Source organism: Haemaphysalis longicornis, unplaced genomic scaffold, assembly GCF_048455015.1.
Source record: "Haemaphysalis longicornis isolate Haplotype H1 unplaced genomic scaffold, Haemaphysalis longicornis Haplotype H1 scaffold_3, whole genome shotgun sequence".
NCBI lineage: Eukaryota > Metazoa > Arthropoda > Arachnida > Ixodida > Ixodidae > Haemaphysalis > Haemaphysalis longicornis.
The window spans coordinates 147,942,707-147,962,085 of NW_027526335.1; the positions used below are offsets into that span (position 1 = coordinate 147,942,707).

At 46.0% G+C, this 19,379-nt stretch overlaps 1 long non-coding RNA gene across 1 annotated transcript; it reads left to right on the top strand.

Moving 5' to 3' along the window:
* Positions 1-4,138: 4,138 nt before the first annotated feature.
* LOC144173453 (uncharacterized) lies at positions 4,139-15,715 on the top strand. Its single transcript, XR_013323277.1, has 3 exons — positions 4,139-4,225; positions 14,069-14,146; positions 15,596-15,715. It is a non-coding gene; the product is annotated as an uncharacterized LOC144173453 (long non-coding RNA).
* The last annotated feature ends 3,664 nt before the right edge of the window (positions 15,716-19,379 follow it).

Consider the following 19,379-nt stretch of genomic DNA (forward strand, 5'->3'; position numbering starts at 1 on the left):
GCAAGCATTATATAGTAGCGCAAAGTAACCGTCTGGTCCAAGGTAAACATAAATGGTAGCGAAGCTTTGGGGGAAAAGCGGTTCAGAACCTATTGCCAACGACATCAGCATGGGGGCTTATGGGAGTGGCGATTGAAGCGCGACTAGGTGAGGAGGGAACAAGCACTAGTAACAAAAAACCAAGTTTTGTTCTACAACAAAACAACATTTATATTTTACGAACGATATTTATTTCTGAATCACATTTATTTAGGCCCACTGTGCAAATAATTTATGAAAATGCTGTTAATTCTTAAAAACCTTTTTTGTAGAGCCCTCTGAAGAATGGCACATGTCATTGCTCTGTGATGCAGTCCTTGTAGTTTTCGGAAAGGCGCTCCTACAATTCGTCTGCTGGGAAACGCCCCTCGCGTGTTTTGGTGGTGCGCATTTGCATTCGTTCTTCCTTGTTAATTTGGTGTGCTCTTAATTTTAAATGCAGTGCATTTCAGTAACTCACGATGTCACCAGCGTTGACGTCCGTAGTCGTACTCCGCACCCCTCCGCCTACACTATATAAAAAAAAAATACTATCCGGCGTCTGTTTTCGGTCCCTCGACCCTGCGGGCGGAACGCAATGTACATGGTGCTCTACCCACTGCGCCACAAGGCCGACACAGAATGGGAGTCTACGAACGCGCCTTATATCCTTGACTCATTCAAACTACGTCAAGAAGCTGCTGATACATTAAATGCAAAGCATTTGTTAGTCGCACGATGTCCGGCGTCGGCGTCGGCGCCGTCCACACGCTCACTGCGCATGCGCGTCGAGTCGAGGCTATAGCGAACACTCTCTCGCGAGGGGCATTGGATTGGATTCGAACCCTCTCTCGCGAGGGGCATTGGATTGGATTAGATTATATTGGCTTGGATTGGATTGGCTTGGCTTGGCTTGGCTTGGCTTGGATTGGATTGGGATTGGATTGGATTGGATTAAAGTGGATTGTGTTGGATTGTGTTGCATCATAGCCGCGGCAGACGCGCTGGGGCCGGCGCATGTGCAGTACTCTCTCTTCCGCGGTTTCCTCTCCTTCGGGCGCGCTGCGCATATAACCGGTGTGCCGTTCTCCGGTGAACCAACATCCGCGCTTGGCTCAAACACCTAGAGTCCACGCCGCTTTACAAGTACGCCAACGTCGTCATCGACTGGGACCGGCTTACGCAGTCCCCTCAACGTATATAAGCGGCGGAGCGCGCGTTCGGAATTCAGTCAAGGGCGTCTTTGCTTGGCCTTCGCTTGACGTGACGCTTTGCTTGACTCGAGTAGATGCGACGCATTTACTCGAGTTCCCCCCGTGGGAAGATGCGGGCGGCTTTTTTTGCTGTGCGTGGACTTGCGAGGTGCGTTGTATCGTCGGTGAACACGTTTAGTACCGTGCCCGGCGAGCACGGTGAACTACGGGACGATGCTGCCAACGGTTGGAGCGGAGCGCTTTCCTCGGTACCTACGGAAACGATGTGCTGCAAAAGGTGGCAACAGCAACTCCCGTACGCCTGGCGTTTTACTGCACCATTTTCCTCTCATTTCCACAGGTAACGGGAAACTATAGTACTGTTAATACGTGCACGGGGGTTGTGTAAGGGGACGTGGTGGTGCTTCGAAAAAAAAATGGATCTAAAGCTTTGTTATGTCACAGTTATCTCTTGATTTCACCTCAAGCTGGCTCGGAGCAAGTGCCCTGGTACGTTTGCCACCCACTGCAATTAAAATAAGCAACTGATTGCTTTTATACAACAGTGGAAGGCATGAATACAGAATAAAGGTTCAGAGAAGATGCAAGATGTTTTTATAAAGAGCGAGGCAAATCATACGACAGTATGCTAAAGTACGATTCTCTAGTCACGAGTATAAGCTGGCGTTGACTTTACGCACACACGCCAAGGGCTCGTCAACTTGCGTCAGATGGCAATAACATGAGCCCTCAGCGATCAGAGGCCTGCTAAGGCTATTTTGAAGTCATATTTTCCCGCTAATGCCACCAAAATGACGTCACTTTCTGACCGGATCTTGCGTCACATCCTGTTTATTTTTTGTTCCACCGCAAGTGTTCCCTCCTCGCACAGATGGCGCTAAGCCCCATGAGCAGCTAAAGAGCCGCCATTTTCTGAACGTATGGGCTTCTATGGAAGCTTCGCTACCAGTTATATTTACCTTGTCTGGTCCTGTATCGGTCTTATATAAAAATAAAAATAATCTTCGGGATTTTACACACCTGTGGCTGCTTTAAGATGTTATATGGGCCTCCAAACTAACACGCCTCCAGACCCCGATCTAGAACCCCCTCCTTGGACCCGAATATTGATTACTGACGGAAGCCTATGTGTCGGTCAAGCCGGCTGTGTTGAGCCGAAACTCGCATCGAGTGCTGGCCAAGATGTATATGTTTTACGTCGACGCCAGTATTTCAGGAAGCCTATTACCACAGCCGTCGTAAACTCAGCCTTGCACTTTTGTCAAACCTGCCATTACTACAACCTCAGAGGCCCCCGTCAACACTTGCTGAGCTGAACGCGATTCCCGACGCTTTGACGACTATAGAGCTGCTGAGGCCAGCCCAGTCACAACCTGTCATCATTTTTACTGACTCAAAAGCAAGCCGTCCGAGACCTTCGGAAGTACTTCATCAAGAACCGATATCCCAAACTATCCACGCGTAGGCTGCGACGCTTAGCTTCAGAGTGGATTATTTGGGCCCAGAGGACGTCGACCCCTGGACAGCAGCAGGCGGATGCGGCGACTCATATACCTCTACTGCCCTTATTTTTAGGCGACGCAATTTCAAAGTTGGTCACCGACACGCGCACTTATTCCACTGTGTGGATCAAACCTCCCTGGTGGTTTCACCCGCGATGACGAGGTGGCCGTACGAAGGATACGTGTCGGGGCTGCCCTTACAGCAGCTGTCACCCACACCTGGTCCCCGACTCCCCGAATCGACGGGCTCCGTTTGGCCTGACATGTCCATTTTGCTCCACGTTGGCATCGGCCGCAGACATTCACCATCTTCTGTGGACTTGCCGGGGTCTCCAACGTTCTCGATAGCAAATACTAAACAGTGTGGGACTCAACCCAAACCGGCCGCCCGACTGCAGACGCTGGCTCTTTGGGCCGTACCACCGGAGCATTTTACACTTCCTCAGTGAAAACTTCCTGTTTGCGTACATTCAGACTCACTCGCCTTCACCGTTTCATGCTGCAGAGCAAACGTTCGCACCTAAAAAAAGTGCACAATGATATAAAATAAGGAGACCATCGGGAATTACTCAGCAATTACCAAAAGTGACTAAAAACTTAATCCAGTTTCTCTTCATACGCCTTTCAGGGGCTGCATGTCGCTTGACAACTTTCTGTAGAGCACCAGGTTGATACCGAAATCAGTCGCGAGAGGGCGCCACAGCACCTCTGTCGAGTGAACTCCGCACTGCGAGAGCTTTCACGTTGAGTGGATCTGCGTTAATTGTTAGTTGGCGTTTCTATTCTTCTACCTGTTACCATGACTGAGCCTTGCCGGAGCACCCTTGTTCGACGAATATTTACGCCTAATTTTGGGAGCCATTAAGTGAAGCCTAACGGCGTTAGGCATAAATGTAGAAAGATTCCTATACAGAAGGAATAACGTCACGTTTACACACCATCAAGTCAGAATGCGTGCAAGTGTATAGGGCAGGGTATGAGTGCAGGGCAACAGTGTGTGGGTAGGCGGCGGATCTATAGGAGACACCACCATTTTTAAAAGGCAAGAAGAGGTGAAGAACCTAAACCAATCTTAACACAATGAAGACTACAATAGCAAGAACCACAAATATGCACTAGGTAACAATATTACCGGCACAACTGTGCGTAATAATTTTCTGCGGCTCGATATTGTGATCATGTCTACCTCCGCATTTGTAAATTGTGTAAAAAAATCACTAAATGTCCTCTGCCGAACCAAAATAGTTGAAGAAAAGTAAGAAATATATTGCTGCATGCCATATTTTATTTCCTTTACAGAGGAAACGGGTGTGGTAAAAGTTATACAACACATATAGATGCATTGCCGCCATGCACGTGGCCACGATACTAACAAAATTTATTTGGTTTTTTTGCGCCAACACAGGCTTTCGTGTTGTAGCCCAAAAGAAACAAGACCCGCCCGAATATTTTAGGTGCCGAGAGCGCACAATGAATGTTGGAAAAAACTCTGTAAGTATAGACAAACTACCAGAAAAGCTTTGCAGTACCAGGCGCTGCAATAAATGAGCATGAATACTTGCTGATCAAGCGAAAGAAAGGGTCTGTGCTAGGATATCTTTAATATTATATTCCTTACCAGAAAATCAAGAGATCCACCTATAATGGCACTGAAACAGTTATATTCTTATTGCAAATTCTGTCACTATAAACCGAACAATATAACAGAACTATTTGCAGAAAGACATTTGCCTAAGCGTCAAACTCAGCCGCCTTGATAGGCCTGTTGTGACTGTAATAAATATTTTCTCGTTACACAGAATATAGGGCGCAGTAATGATATAGGACAGGGCGAGGGTGGGACAAGCTCTTGTATTGTTCTGGCGTCGTTCTTCGTATTTACTTATTGAGATGTTTCCTGTGTGACGACAAACCAACGTGTTTCAACCTTGTCCATTTTTAAATGGTGGCATAAGCCATCAGAGAGGAGATTAGTAAAGGCCCATGACAAGACTATTGCTGAGGAGTGCACAAAAATATGGGAATAATTTTGCTGATGAGTACATCGAAGAGTTAGGAATTTAATGTCAAGTGCATTGAACTTTCAGTTTCAACCCAAAAAGAAAAAAAGAGCAACGAGGTTTTGTGCAAAGAGTTTTCGGGGCAGTTTGTCATATTTAGCAAAGAGCTCAACGAAGAGCACTACGACTAAGATTTGATGTTGTAATATAGGAAACTAGTACTCCCCCTTTCACCCCTTCATCTATCTGCTGCCAATGTTGAAAGTAAAATTTATTTAAAATAGGAAATACTTGCACCGTTATACGGCTATGACGCGTATTCCCAGAAAGTGCGGCCATTAGTGGAAAAGGGAACATTTCTTGTCTTTCTGCGAGAAAGGTGACAAGTTTGACAATTCTGCGAGAAAGGTGATAAGGTGACAATTGTGAGACGTCTTTCGACAAATAGATTGACGTGCATTTCGATTGGGCGTCCGGGGGGGAGATTACACAGAAGGGTGACGAGAACCTAAATCATAATTGTTTTTGGCACTGTAACTTAATGACGGATACTTTGGCGAAGATTAAGGGTTCCTTCGATGAGTAATATGTTAACTTTTAAAAGCGTTCCGAAGTGTACGGCAAGAATTCTGATGAGTAAACTCGCCATGAAATCGATGTTGCGGTCGGCCGAAGGCTGCCCAAATTTCTACTGGGGAGTAGAAAGACTATAGACAATTGAGTCGACAATGTCAATAATCACAACGAGTTGGAAAGCGTACGCAAGGCAGGTGGGAGACATGGATTGTAGTTATCAAGGTGTTAATAATGAAATTATCTAATATTGGAACGAGGAGTGTGCAATGTAATGCTGGGCTTGGAAAATACCGCTAGGGAAAGTCTCACCGGTCTTAGTATCAATATGAATGAACAGCGGGTGCAACTACTGTGTTAATGTAATTGGACCAGACAAAAGGGCAAAAGAGTGAAAGAGACAAGAAGAGGAGGAGGAGGAGGAGGAGGAGAAGGAGGAAAAACTTTATTGGTGGCAAAAAGTAGATTTTCGTCTTCCCAAGTGAGAGCAGCCCTAATTCCAGAGCCCCTGTAGCTTTGGCTGTCGCCCGGGCCCTCTCGACCAGTCGGCGCTGATCTTCCAGGGTCGAGCTGGACAGCACGGCTTCCCACTGTTCACTCATTGGATTGTCATTCACGGGCACTGTCTTAGTTTCGGGACAGGCCCATGTGACGTGGTAAAGAGTAGCTGTTTCTCGCCCGCACAGTGGGCATTGATTTGACGGATGGACAGCGGGGTACATCGAGTGGAGGAGGCTGAGATGTGGGTAGGTGTTCGTCTGGAACAGGCGCCATTCTACTGTCTCCTCGTTGATTAGGTGTTTGTGCGACGGAGGAAGAGAGCGGCGACTTAAACGCTGATGTTGCAGAATATCATGATATGTCAAAGGGATTGGCACTGGAAGTGTGGACTGGGCGTCCTGAGGTGGCGGGGCCCGGATAATGATAGCTCGGGCTGATGCATGCGCTCGTCCGTTCCCGTCCAGGGCGCTGTGTCCTGGTGTCCAGATTACTGAAGTTGTGGGTAGTTGACTGGGCGAATGTTTAGTCAGAATTTGATGGGCGATTTTAGATATTCGGCCTTTGCTAAAGCTGCGACAGGCTGCTTGCGAGTCGGATACTACTGTTAAGTGTTTGGTTCGCAGGGCTGACGTGATGGCTAGTGCTATTGCCGTTTCCTCTGCTTCTAAAGGGCGTGGTGTACTCACTGTCGCGGTCGTTCGTTCTCGCATGTCCTCATCAATAACGCTGATGACCATAGCTGACCTCCCTGGATAGCTGGCTGCGTCGGTGTACCGCACGTCTTAGGATTTTTGAAATTTGATTTGGAGAGCACGGGGGCGGGCTTCTCGTCTCCCCTGGTTGTAATCAGGATGCATGTTTTTAGGTATAGGTCTTACGTGAATTTTGTCGCGATACATGTGTGGGAGTGTCATCGTGTGGTTATGGCCTGTAGTTTGTGTTGGATACCCTAAGCATTCGAGAACCTGCCTGCCCGTCGGGGTCAGCTGGAGTCTTTCTCGTTGGCTGACGAGGTGTGCAGCAACGTGTTCTTCTACCGTGCTGTGGACGCCGAGGGCCAGTAGCTTCTGCGTCGAGGTGGTGGGTGGAAGATTTAGGGCTCGCTTGTAGGCTTGCCGGACGAGGGATTCTAATTGCTCCTGTTGTCGCCTCTTGATTGTGATGTAGGGTACGGTGTAAGTTACCCGGCTGATGACGAGTGCTTGTACTAGACGGGTGGTATCTTCTTCTTTAAGACCATGGCGCCTGTTTGCGATTCGGATCATGATGCGGATGACTTGATTTGTGCTGTGCTTGAGTCGCTGAAGTGCGTGCGATCCACCGCCATCTTGTTGAAGGTAGAGTCCGAGGATTCTAATAGTCTGTACTTGTGGAATATCTTGATTGTCCAATGTGAGGGAGATTTGAGGATGGTCGTATTGAATTTTTCCGCATTTTGTCTTCTTCAAGAGTAGTTCCGACTTTTCCGGCGCACATTCAAGACCGCTGTTGCGCGCGTACTGTTGGACAATGTCGGCCGCACATTGCAGGGCTTCCTGTATCTCGCTGTCCGAGCCGATGTTTGCCCATATGGTGACGCCGTCGGCGTAGATAGCGTGGTGCACGCCCTGTGTCGCCGCGAGTTGAGCTGGAAGTTTCATCATCGCTATGTTAAAGAGTGTTGGCGACAATACAGCTCCTTGCGGGGTTGCCTTGTTTGGAGTTAGAAGAGGGGGGGTTCTGAGGTCCCCTATGCCGACCGTGGCGGTACGGTTGCGGAGGAAGGCGCTGATGTACGCGAAAGCACGTTGCACGCAGTTTATGTCGCTGAGGTTTCTGAGTATGGTTTTGTGACTGACGTTATCAAATGCAGCCTTGAGGTCTAATGCCAGGATGGCTTTGGTGCTGTAGGGACAGATCTTCTGCGTAATTTCTTCGTGGAGTTGGAGGAGAATAGCTTGTGTGCTAAGGTGCGGACGAAAACCAAACATTGTTGGTGGTAAAAAGTTATTGTTTTCTATGTAAGGCTGAAGTCTGTTTAGGACAACTTGCTCGAACAGTTTGCCTATGCAAGAGGTTAGGGAAATAGGCCGCAGGTTTTCCAGCTTGGGTGGCTTGCCTGGTTTGGGAATCAGGACGATATCAGCGTGAGTCCATTCTCTTGGCAGTGTGCCTTCTTCCAAGTGGTGGTTGAAATAAGTTGTAAGGGCCTGGATGGAGGTATCGTCTAAGTTTCGGAATATGCGGTTCGTGACCTTATCTGCTCCCGGTGTGGTGTTATTGGTGAGGGCCTGAACCGCCTGCTTGACTTCAGAGAGGGTGATTGGTCTATCCAGGTCTTCGTTGGGGTCGCCTCTGTACTCCTCTGGCTTGTCCGACGGTTGCTGTTGACCTATATATTTGTCCCGTAGAGCATCAAGGATGTCTTGGTTGGTTCCTGGGTGTTGGTGCATGATTTTCTTGATGGTGTTTTGCGTAGCTGATCGGCGTTTTGTAGGGTCCAGAAAATTTCGCAATAGCGCCCAGGTTTTTGCACTACCTAACGTGCCTTGGAGTTTGTTGCAAAGTTCGTTCCAGTTTTGCCGCATGAGTTCCGCTGCGTACTTGGAGGCTTTTTCCGTAATTTTTGCTATTCGAATTTTGAGTCTCCTATTCAGTTTCTGTCGGCGCCATTTCCTGAGCATACTTATTCGGGCATGACAGAGGTGAAGTGAATGAGGGTCGAAGGCTGGTTTTTCTTCCGATAAAGTCAGCTCCTTGGATTGGCTGGATACGTCTTCGTGCAGATCTCGAACCCACTCTTCTATGTTGGTAATCTCTGAAGAGGGGTTGTTTTCTCTCTGCTTTCGAAATGCATCCCAGTTGGCGAGGCGTGTATTCTTTACGGGGTGGTTCTTGCACGTGAGAGGGACTGTGGTGACGAGAATACAATGGTCGCTCTCAAGTGTCTCTTCAGAGTTGTGCCATTCTGCTCGTGAAAGGTTTTTCGTTATCGTCAGGTCGGGACAGGTGTCTCGTGTTATGCTGTTACCAATTCTTGTTGGGTAGTTTGGATCCGTGTAAAGGGTCAGGCCTTGTTGATGGATGAGTTCCCATAGCTTGTTTCCTTTTGTGGTTGCTTTTCCGTATCCCCAGGCCGGGTGTGGCGCATTAAAATCTCCCAGGATGACCACTGCGTTTCTCTTGACCAGTTTCAGGGTTGTAGCGAGTAGGTAATCGAAGTCCTCTTTCTTGCGGCTCGGAGGACTATATAAGTTCAGTACAAAAAGACTAGGCTGACCCCTTTTGGTGGGCAGGATCTCTATAAGGATGTAATCAATATCACTGCCATTTATTGCATGTTGTACGACTGTAAGGTATCTTGCGACAAGCGTGGCTATTCTGCTATTTGGGGATGATGTTGTGTGGGTGCTATAGCCTGGTTGTGATGGTGTAGATCCAGTTTCTTGTATGGCTATTACGTCTGGGCGGTCTTCTACGTGCCGTATGTATTGGTGTAAAGCGCCACTTTTCTGTTTATACATGCGACATTTCCACTGCCAGATTGTTAGGTTGTTACTGTTTGGCTGAATTGGCTTATTCATAATCATCCATTGTGTCAGGAGGCAGAGGCAGTGCTTCTGGGCTAACGTTAAGTTTTACTTTCTTGTGGTTGCCTTGATCATCCTCGTTTGGCTCAGGGGTAGTTTGTTTTAGGTTAGTGTGTCACATATGTTGCCATAGTTTTTTCATGTTTTCTTCGTTTAGGGTGCTGTGTTGTTGCAGTTGCTGTGTTTGCATCACTATTTCCTTCATTTGCTGCTGAACCTGCATGATGGCTACGGAGAGACCAGCTACTGTTCGTTCTAATGTTGTCACGGGTTCGGCAGGAGCTGGTGTGGGACAGCGGTCACTCATGGGTTGGGGAGTGGTTTCGTTTTCGATTTGTGTGTGGGTTTGAGGTGAAGGGATTGAATTTTTGGTAATTAGCAATGCTTTCAGTTGTCTGTTTTCCTCTCTTAGCTGTTGGTTTTCAGCTCTTAATTCTCTGAGTTGACCTATTATTTCGGCTAGTTGCTGGTTAATGTCGGTGGTCTGTTGAGATGAGGATTGAGTCGGTTTGTTCTGATTGCTTTGTGGGAAGAGCGGTGCTGACCAGCTCACCTTGCCATTCCCGTGCCTTTGACCGGATCCGCTGGGCTCCATGGTAGGAGGACATTTTTGCTATTGTATGGGGACCCGTTCTTTCCCACAATCAATAATAAGCAAGTATCACTTTTGTGCTCCACTAAAACATCCAACTAGTGGAAACTAGAGTATAACCGAGCCAGGTTCATGTCATGAGTCATAATCCATGGTACGTTGCTTCGACACCCCACTTTGCTTCTGGTAGCTTTCAAGGACAGAGATCTAGCGATTTATCGTCATCAACGTAGTCGTTGAGACTTTTTATCTGCGTCTATAGTGTTTAAACATTGAAAGAAGCCACGAAACATTGTATAAAGAGGGCGTCTGCAAGGTTTAAAACTTTCGCTTTATGTCGACCTACGCAATGGCTGCGTCGTATAAAAAATGAACTTACTCCAGCTCGATTGTCCTGACACAGCCGAGAAAGAACAAAATGTGTCGATTGGAACGAAATATCTTCGAGCATGTTACATGAACCTTTATTTTGGAAGTTAGAATTTGATCGTATTTTTGTAATCCCTACCTTTATTTTACTGTGAATTGAGTACTTCGCGTTATCAGTGTGTAATTATATTTTCACCCCTCCTAATGTAGAAGTGGGACATCTACACTCCACATAAAACATTTACTTTTAGTTTACTCTCATAAAAATTGCAGAATGGTTCTTTACCATGATATATTTGAACAATGTATGAACTTTTTTGTTTCCTGTTAGCCGATTACTACTTCGTGTTTATACATTGCGTAAAACCCGATTAGCAAACACTGTCTGCTGCATATTGTGCACAAGCTATTCCTGGATGTGTTCGGAGGTCCCTCCGCATTTTTTACTAGTGGCCTCCTCATGGATTACGTTTGCCTTTCCAACTTTTACGTAGGCTTACTCTAAAATGAACTTCAAATTCAGTGTGAACGAATGCAGGATTGCGGGATTGCGTTTAAATCGGAGCTTGAGTGTCCTCACTGGTGCCGTTGTACAGTATTACGCCAATACGCCCTGCACACTTTTCGACAGGTAGAAAAATCAGCGCTCGTCGTATTTATTAATTAATTCAGCTTACGTGCAGCACCGATAAAGAATTACCGATAATATATGAATGTAATTCATCACATAGAAAAAAAAAGAGAGACGAGGGTGTGTGACACAAATCAGCACAATATCCTTTCGACTGTGCAAACAATGTCACTGTTGCAGAATGAAAAAAAAATGAAAGAGAAAAAAAAGCACAGGTGTGACAAAAACATGTAGATGAGAGCATAAGATGTACAAACAAAAGAGAGCTCGTGTAGCGTCTTGCAAAGAGAAGGCACATGACTGCTGCACCTGTAGAATATTTTTTTTTGCATCCGCGGGAGCCCATTATTTTTCGGCCAATCTAAAATGGCCTCGAACCACTGAATCGTCAAAACATGGCTTTTTCTGCACCGCAAAAAAGTACAGCTCCACCACTTTTACGGAAATTCCATAATAAGACGCCTGCCTTATAACACCATTGAGAACGTGGGGTGCTGACTTTACGTCACAGAACAGGTTAAGGCCCCTGCCTTATGACACCATTGAAGACGTGAAGTGCTGACTTTACGTCACAGAACAGGGTGCAGGCTTGAGGTGGCTCATGCGAGACTAAACCAGTCTCCTTCGGTATGGCTACCTGCGAAGCGTCGGGTTGTTTGCAGGTTTAAGATCACCACCGCCGTGGTTGGCCTTGACTCAGTCACAGAGCCTCCAGTATAGAGATGTGTTTTTCAAAAAACGCTAAAAGCCACTGTTTGAACCCACTGAGTGCAAACACAGCTTCTTGATAATTTCCGGGATGTATAGGCGGAATGGTGGCCTTTAGAGCACCGAATGAGTATTCTGTGAAGCCACAATTGGTTCGTAACGAGAGGGAAATATGGGCTGCTCATGCGCGACGGCTGCCGGCAAACTGCTTCTGGAGCACGTGCTCGAAGAAATCCACAATAGATTGGGTTCATGCAATGGCAGCCATCGTAGGTGGACACGACAGAGTTCGCTCGAAAGCAGCGGAGCAGTCGTATATACGCCTGCAACGGCAATCGTACCCAGGGTAGAAGTAAACTGTGGTACTTCTGGGCGCACTCGTAGCGTTCGAGAATGCATGCTTTGTCGTGTGTGGGAGCATGAAGTGGACATTTCCGATACGAATAGAAGGTCATGATGAATGTAACCCAGAGTTTTATATAATTACAGAAGGGCGCTGTAGGATGAGCAAGATCTCATTCTTGCCACAACACTGAGAACGTGCACAGAGCTTCCAAGTTTTGCCTTTAGCTGCGATAAGGTACAATCAAAGCACAAGAGCGAATTTGCCGCTACGTTGATTTACAGCTCTGAATTTATAAAAATATGCTTGCGCAGAAAATTTGTATCATGCGTACAAGTTTTTTAGAATGCAATCTCTGTTTGCGAACACTCCTTTATACTTGTCTTCTGTTACAATCAAGCGTTCCGCTACCTTGTGTGCGCGTGCTACAGGTTTGGTGTAGTAAACGGGGGGGGGGGGGGGGGGGGGGGGGCGGGGAGGGCAGCTTCGGCAGCTTCGTGTTGTTGGCGGGAAAGTTCACCTTCCTCAAACAAGCTTACCACAGGCAGAAGCGTATCCGCCGCGCGGGCCCGATGAATCACGCCCCCGGGTGCAATTAAGACACTTTGTGCGATGATTTTATAGTTTTAAATGGAGAGCATTTCAGTAACTTACGATGTCACCCGCGTTGACGTCCGTAGTCGTAGTCCGCACCCCTCCCCCTACACTATATAAACAAAAATACTATCCGGCGCCTGGTTTCGATCCCTCGACCCTGCGGGCGGAACGCAATGTACATGGTGCTCTACCCACTGCGCCACAAAGCCGACACAGAATGGGAGGCTACGAACGCGCCTTATATCCTTGACTCATTTAAACTACGTCAACAAGCTGCTGATACAACGCATTCACTACCACCAACTCCCGAAAAACTAAACGTTAACGCAATACACCCACATTCTATGCGACGCATTTACTCGAGTCCCCCTCGCGGGGAGATGGGCCCAATTTTCATGTATAGGCTTCACGTTTCTCCGGTAGCGCCGTCTCCTAACTTTTTCTTCCTCTATGCTCACTAGCATATTGAGAAGGCAGGTGTCTGCTACCACCCGGTGGATATAACGCTTTTTTCTAATGTTCTGATGGAAGGCATTGCTAGGTTGTGGGAGATCAACTGACTTAAATTAACGTTAGAAAGAAAACGCATGACCTAGGACAGTTTTATTCGTTCCATTCTCTTCGCTTCCTGCCATGTACCGGCCGTGTATTTTGAAAACAAAAATACAGCAGTGAACACTGCCTTCGTTGCGGTACTATGGCTGCAGGAGGTAAATGGCGCTGTTTCGCCATTTTGACTGCGCTTGCCTTGTAATCTCTGTTCACCTTTGAGCGCCAGGCAGACCTCTGCGGCCACATAGCTGCTTTTATGTTGACATATCACTGAGCCTGACAGCAGCTAGCCGATGCCAACATGCCTTTAACAGTCTGTTTTATCTTCTATTGACAGTTTTTGCGATGAAATGGTTCTTCTCACACCCTTATTGAAAAATTTGATATTTTGAATTCTCATGTTGAGATGAGGTCTCACTGGCACTTTGTCGTCTGTTTTTGTGCTTCTGTACCAAAAGCGCCACCTTGCTTATGCTTGTATGTGTTCGTTAGTGCATGCTCTACACACGATCTCCCAAATATTATTGTATAGAAAACGTTTTGCCTTCCTTTATCAGTCTCCTTTTTTGTATTTATCTACACATCTACTTTAGCCTATTTTGAAATTTATTTTCCTTTTTATATGTTGTCTTTTTGTGTACCTTATATTACTGCACCCAGTGCATCACCCGAGAAGGCCCGGCACTGTTGGTGAAGACTTCAAATAAACAAATAAGTAAATGAATAAATAGATAAATATTGCAACAACAGAGTGGGAACGTAAACAATGGATACAGTTCTAGCTTTCTTAACTCACACACAATACTTCAAACAAGGGTCAAGTTTTAAGATGATTTGTGAAGATTTTGACCTACCGCAAATGAGAAATGGTACAGGCAATTTTTCGTGATATCTTACAGGTTCAATACGTGCACAACTGCACCTGTTTACTTGAAATAGGTAAAAAAGCGACCCATGCAGCCGGCCTGACATGTTTCGTAAGTATGTCTAATGTCGTGAATGATGTTCGCAGACTTTAAACTTATCGTAGTAATAGAACACACAAGTGCCGACTGCGGAAACAGTGATGCGGCGTGTTGTCTTGTATCGGTAGTTATAATATATTTTGTACTACAAACGGTCACAACAAGGTGGGGGACGAAGCTAACAGGAAAGAAATTATCTGCCCAAGCGCCCATATGTTAGCCATAAAACAACACAGGACGCAATAATAACAATATATTGGCGAAGTAAGCAGCATTGCAACAAAGTGAGAAAATGTTAAGTGCGGATACTAATCAGAATACCAATCAGTTTGTGTAACGGAAACTGCGAAAGTCAAGGACAAAGGTGAAATCGGCAAAGGTAAGGGTTCGGAGGCTAAGGGGAACAAGAGGTAAAAAAATTGCTGGAGAGCCCGCACTGGGCTAGTTTACATACTGCGTAGCAATTACAGTAGGATTGTCGTTGTCGCGTTTTGTTTTCAGGTGACGGAAAGAGTGAAGCTGATTTATGTGATTTATCAACCCAAACATGCTTTTTTGTTTTTCTTACTTTTGCGGCGTTGGCGAATATGCACAAGCAGATTTGGTTGTACGTTTATCTGGGCTCTCTCGACGTCGAATTTCCACCTGATTCCTTTTAAAATGTGTAAGCATTCTTTAGCATGTACCTCACCGCACCAACCCTACAAAGCCCTACATCTGTTCAAAAAACATGCGTAGTTGGCGAGGTGAGTAAACGGGGATTATCGTCCTGCGAAAATTGTGAAATCAAAAACGATAGTACCTTAAGACTGAACTGGTGATATCAATTTTAACCCCTCAAGCAATTATAAGAAACTACAAATCAAAAACACCGACGACCATCGAAATAACAAAATTGTCTAATGCCCCGTTTCTACACCAAACTCATAACCTCGGAAATTAAATGTTTTTTGTGTCTTTCGCGGATTGTTAAAAAATGGTTCAAGAAGTAAAAAAGGTGGTTCTATTAGTTTGTAGTGTCATCGTTTTAACAATGCAATGGGAATCGTTGGTCGAAAAATAATTTGTAGAAAAGCAAAAAAAAAAAAACGCAGCTAAAAACCACCAACAAAAAACAAAAAAGAACAACTAAAATATATTCTTCCTACTTACCATCCTTCCACAAATATCGAAAAGTAAAAAAAGCCATCAAACAAGCCAAACCACGAAAAAAGTTTTGCGTAGAGGAACCAACACCAAAAACTGCGTGCATCTGCACAAAAAAGAGATAACAAGCTTGTTTCTTTGTTTATTAATTATAATAAAAGCGAAATAATGAAATAATATTACCGATACTGAATAAAAAGAATCATAAAGGTGAGCCTTAAACGCCACAACAGATGATCAGGATCAAGAAAAATCTTTTGGGCAAAGTTTTTATAAAATTACTGGAGTAGATTAACCAAATGTCGTCTCTCTCAGGTACTGGCTTATGGTTACAACAAGGAACTCACTTTGAAACGGGGCACCTGCAACAAAGGCGTTTGCGAACTGGACAAGATGACTTGGGGCTGCTTTCATGTGGATGCGACGACGCTTAACGTGAGTGGACGCAAGGCGTGAGGATAAAATTTCTTCTTCTAATATTAAACATACTTTCCTTGAATTATTCACGCAGCATTAAGGCTTGAGTAAAGCGTTTTAAAATCCATGCAGTTTTTAACCTTCGCTAACGTGAATCGAACTTAAGATCTTGAGGCCGAGCTGATGAACGCTTCTCTTTATTGTTCAAAAGGGCAATAATCTCAAGTTTGTTTTATTCGAAAGATTTGATATTTTATAGTGCCCTCAGCGCTATTCCGGCAGCCATAGACGCTTAATACGCTGAGAAATTAAACAATTTGAGCCAGAATGTCAATTATCGCACCGCATTATATTTAGAGATGTTGACAATGGCGTATACGTTGCGATCTGTTTGTGACACAAGTGGCCCACAGGGTTAAGATGGCCAGTTTCCACCGAAATTATTATTAACGGCAGCCGAGTTGTAAATAGTGTGCGAAAATAATAAATGCTCCTTCCCGCGAGTACCAGGTAGCTTCCGCATTCCTCTATTCCTCTGGTGAGTCGGTGACTCGGTGTGCGTCAGATACAACATATGGCGACGGGGTTGTAAGCTTTTCGTTAAGACTTTTGGTTGTAGGCGGAACGCCACTAGAGCACTTAAATTCCGAGGAGGCATATGGAAATCTTCAATGGCGGTAACGCTGCCGCCGTCGTTTATACCGACACCAGGAGCCGAACTCCCCCAAAAAAGGGCGTCGTTTTGAAACGATGTGGTAGGGCCATGGAAATACATGTGTTCTTGGGCTGGGGTGCCGCCTTGAGTGGCAACGGAAAGGTGATAATCTTAGGAGCACTGCAACAAAGGCGCAAAGCTACACGCATTGCCTTCCGTCGTTTCGCTTGTCGCTTTGCGTTCTTGCTCCAGGGCTCCTCTCTAAGGTTTTCACATTTACTTTGCCCCTCAATTCGGGGCTCCAGCACAAGAACACATGCATTTCCATGGCGCTACAGCGTCATTTCGAAACAAAGCTTGTATTTTTGCAGAAATCCCGGCACAGAAGCTTCGTCAGCTGTTCGAGAACTACGTGGTGGCGTCGGCAAGCGACGGCTACCCGCCACTACGCCGCAAGGCGCTCCTTCATTGCCGGGCGGTCGAGTGACTACGAATCTACTGCACGCTGTCAGAAAAGCAGCATATCAAGGCGGGTGACTACTTGAAAGCTGCTCTACACGCGCTCGAGGCCTACTACGCAGCAAGTACAAATGTTGTCATTGAAGGTCACCACTTTGAAAAATGTGTTCACTAACCGTACGAGGCCGCGGACATGTTCGTTTTTGCGCTACGAGAACTTTCACTTACCAGCACCTTCAATGACAGGGCTGACGAGTGGATACGTGGCAAAGACGAGCAATACCGTACTTTGAGAGCGGCTACTTTTGGAAGGCTCTTCAATGACATTGGACAGGGGCCTCACCATTCCAAGAAGTATCGAAGAAGTCGCGCAGTATATCCAAGGAGTTGTTATCTGCTACGCGCAAGGAGTTGATAGGCGTTGACGACAGGGCCAGCCGAACGAGCCCTGTCGGGCAAAAACAGGAGGACTTGCTTTCGCTGCGGCGCTTCGAAGCACTTAGCCAATTCTAACGTTTGCAAAGCAAGGACCAAGACTTGCAACAATTGTGGCAAGGTAGGCCAGTTCGAGGGAGTCTGTTGTAGTGAAAACCTCAGAAAGAAGTCCCTCGCTGTTTAAGGAGCTGAATGCCGCGATCCAACACCTCTGAGCGTACTGCAGCGTAAAGATGAGCAAAGCGCCGGAGTGTGCATGCAAGTACAAGTACAAGAAACGCCCGTCGATTATCTCGTGGACATGGGTTCTGCTGTTTCAAATCTCCGTGCTGACACGCACAACAAACTCAAGCCGCCACCACCGCTCCAGTCAAAATTAGCGACATTGCTGGATTTTTTAAGCATAAAGATAAAAGTTCAAGAATGTTTTGTCGCTCCAGTCTGGTACAGGAGCCAGCATACTCAACTCCTGGTCTACGTGGTACTCTAAGGCACAAATATCCTGGGAATCGACGTCGTCTACACACTGCAACTAGAGATAAATTGTACGTAACTGAACTGCTTCCAGACTTCTTCCAGACGCAAAGATTCTCTCCTGACTTGCTATCCCAGTTTTCTCATATGTTTGACGAAAATTTGGGTCTTACAAAGGGTATCGTGCATAAAGCCAGGATACGCGAGGATGTTGCTCCTAGAAGCACAAAACTGCGACGCTTTCTGTTTGCGGTGATCGAACCTATTGAAGCTGAACTTGACAGTCTGGAACAGGCAGATGTAATTGATAAACGTGACCGGGCCCCATTGGTCTTTCCAATAGATGTATTGAAGAAAATGTAAGGGAAACGTAGGATGTCTGTGGACCGGCGGGAACATAACAAAGCAATCATTGTAGAATCATTTCCCCTGCCCCTCACGGAAGAGGTACTACACAAACTGCATGCGACAAAGTTCTTTTGAAGACTGCATTTGGCCTCTGCCTATCATCAAATGATAGTTAACCCTAACGGGAGAGACCTCGCTGCTTTCATTGCAGTGCACAGGTACAAGCGTGTCTGTTTTGATCTTGACGCGGCCCCCGCTGCTTTCCAGAGGATGATACAACAATCTCGCAAGGCTGCAGAAACACTCTCTGCATATTGATGACATTTGTGTATTCTAGTTTACAAACGAACAGTAATTTCTCATGGCAGAAGAAATACTCTCTGCAGAATTGATGACATTTTTGTGTTCTGGTGTACAAACGAACGCTGTTATGCCTGCCTGCGGCAGGATAATACTGTTGCAATGCCAATGCTGCAAGTGCAATGGCAATGCTGAGATGAAACGGAATGATAAGTGCATTTTAACAGCGAAGCTGTTCATCAAATCGTAATTTCTTGTGTCCGCAGTTAAAAATACCAAGAAATTGCCGAGCACGCGTGCCTGAGCGCGGACCTCGCGGCGAATGCCCGGCAGTTAACAAACCAAGAAAATGTCTAGAGCTCGTGTGTGGTGCCTCACGACGACCGCCTAGCGTCCCTTTCGCATTTTTGTCTAGCCGAGAATACCCATAAAGGGAGATTGGCCGAGGTCGGCCCAAAAATGCTTCAGCGCTTGATAATCGTGGCAGCACTAGCTCGGAACGGGAAATACACTTCATAGCGTACGCCCCTGCGATGCGATGTCAAATGTATATGACTTCTGAAAAAAATGATAGAAGCTCACAGTCATAGCAACAATGATGGAATAAAGGTCGTTGCGGTAGCGAAGAAGAAGCAAATCGCCTGCAACCGCGGACTTAGGCGGAGCTCACTTGTGAACACTCCTATGGGATTTACTACTTCATGACCCATGGACTTAAAAACACCATATTTACAAATAAATACAAATGTTCACAACGGCCTAGTTTGCTTATCTCAGACACATGTTACCTCTGCACTGAAATGAAAAAAATAACGCTGTAGCTGATGATGATGATTGATAATTGCTATTGGTTTCCCCTTTGTAGCGGGGTCATGACGTGTAATGTTAAAAAAAGGAATACTATACCTATGCTTTACACTCTTCGTTTAATGTAAGCGCTGCTTAGGGCTGGCACAAAAAACTTATTAGGCACAAAATATTTTTTTTTCCTGTTACAGGTGGTAACTGTCC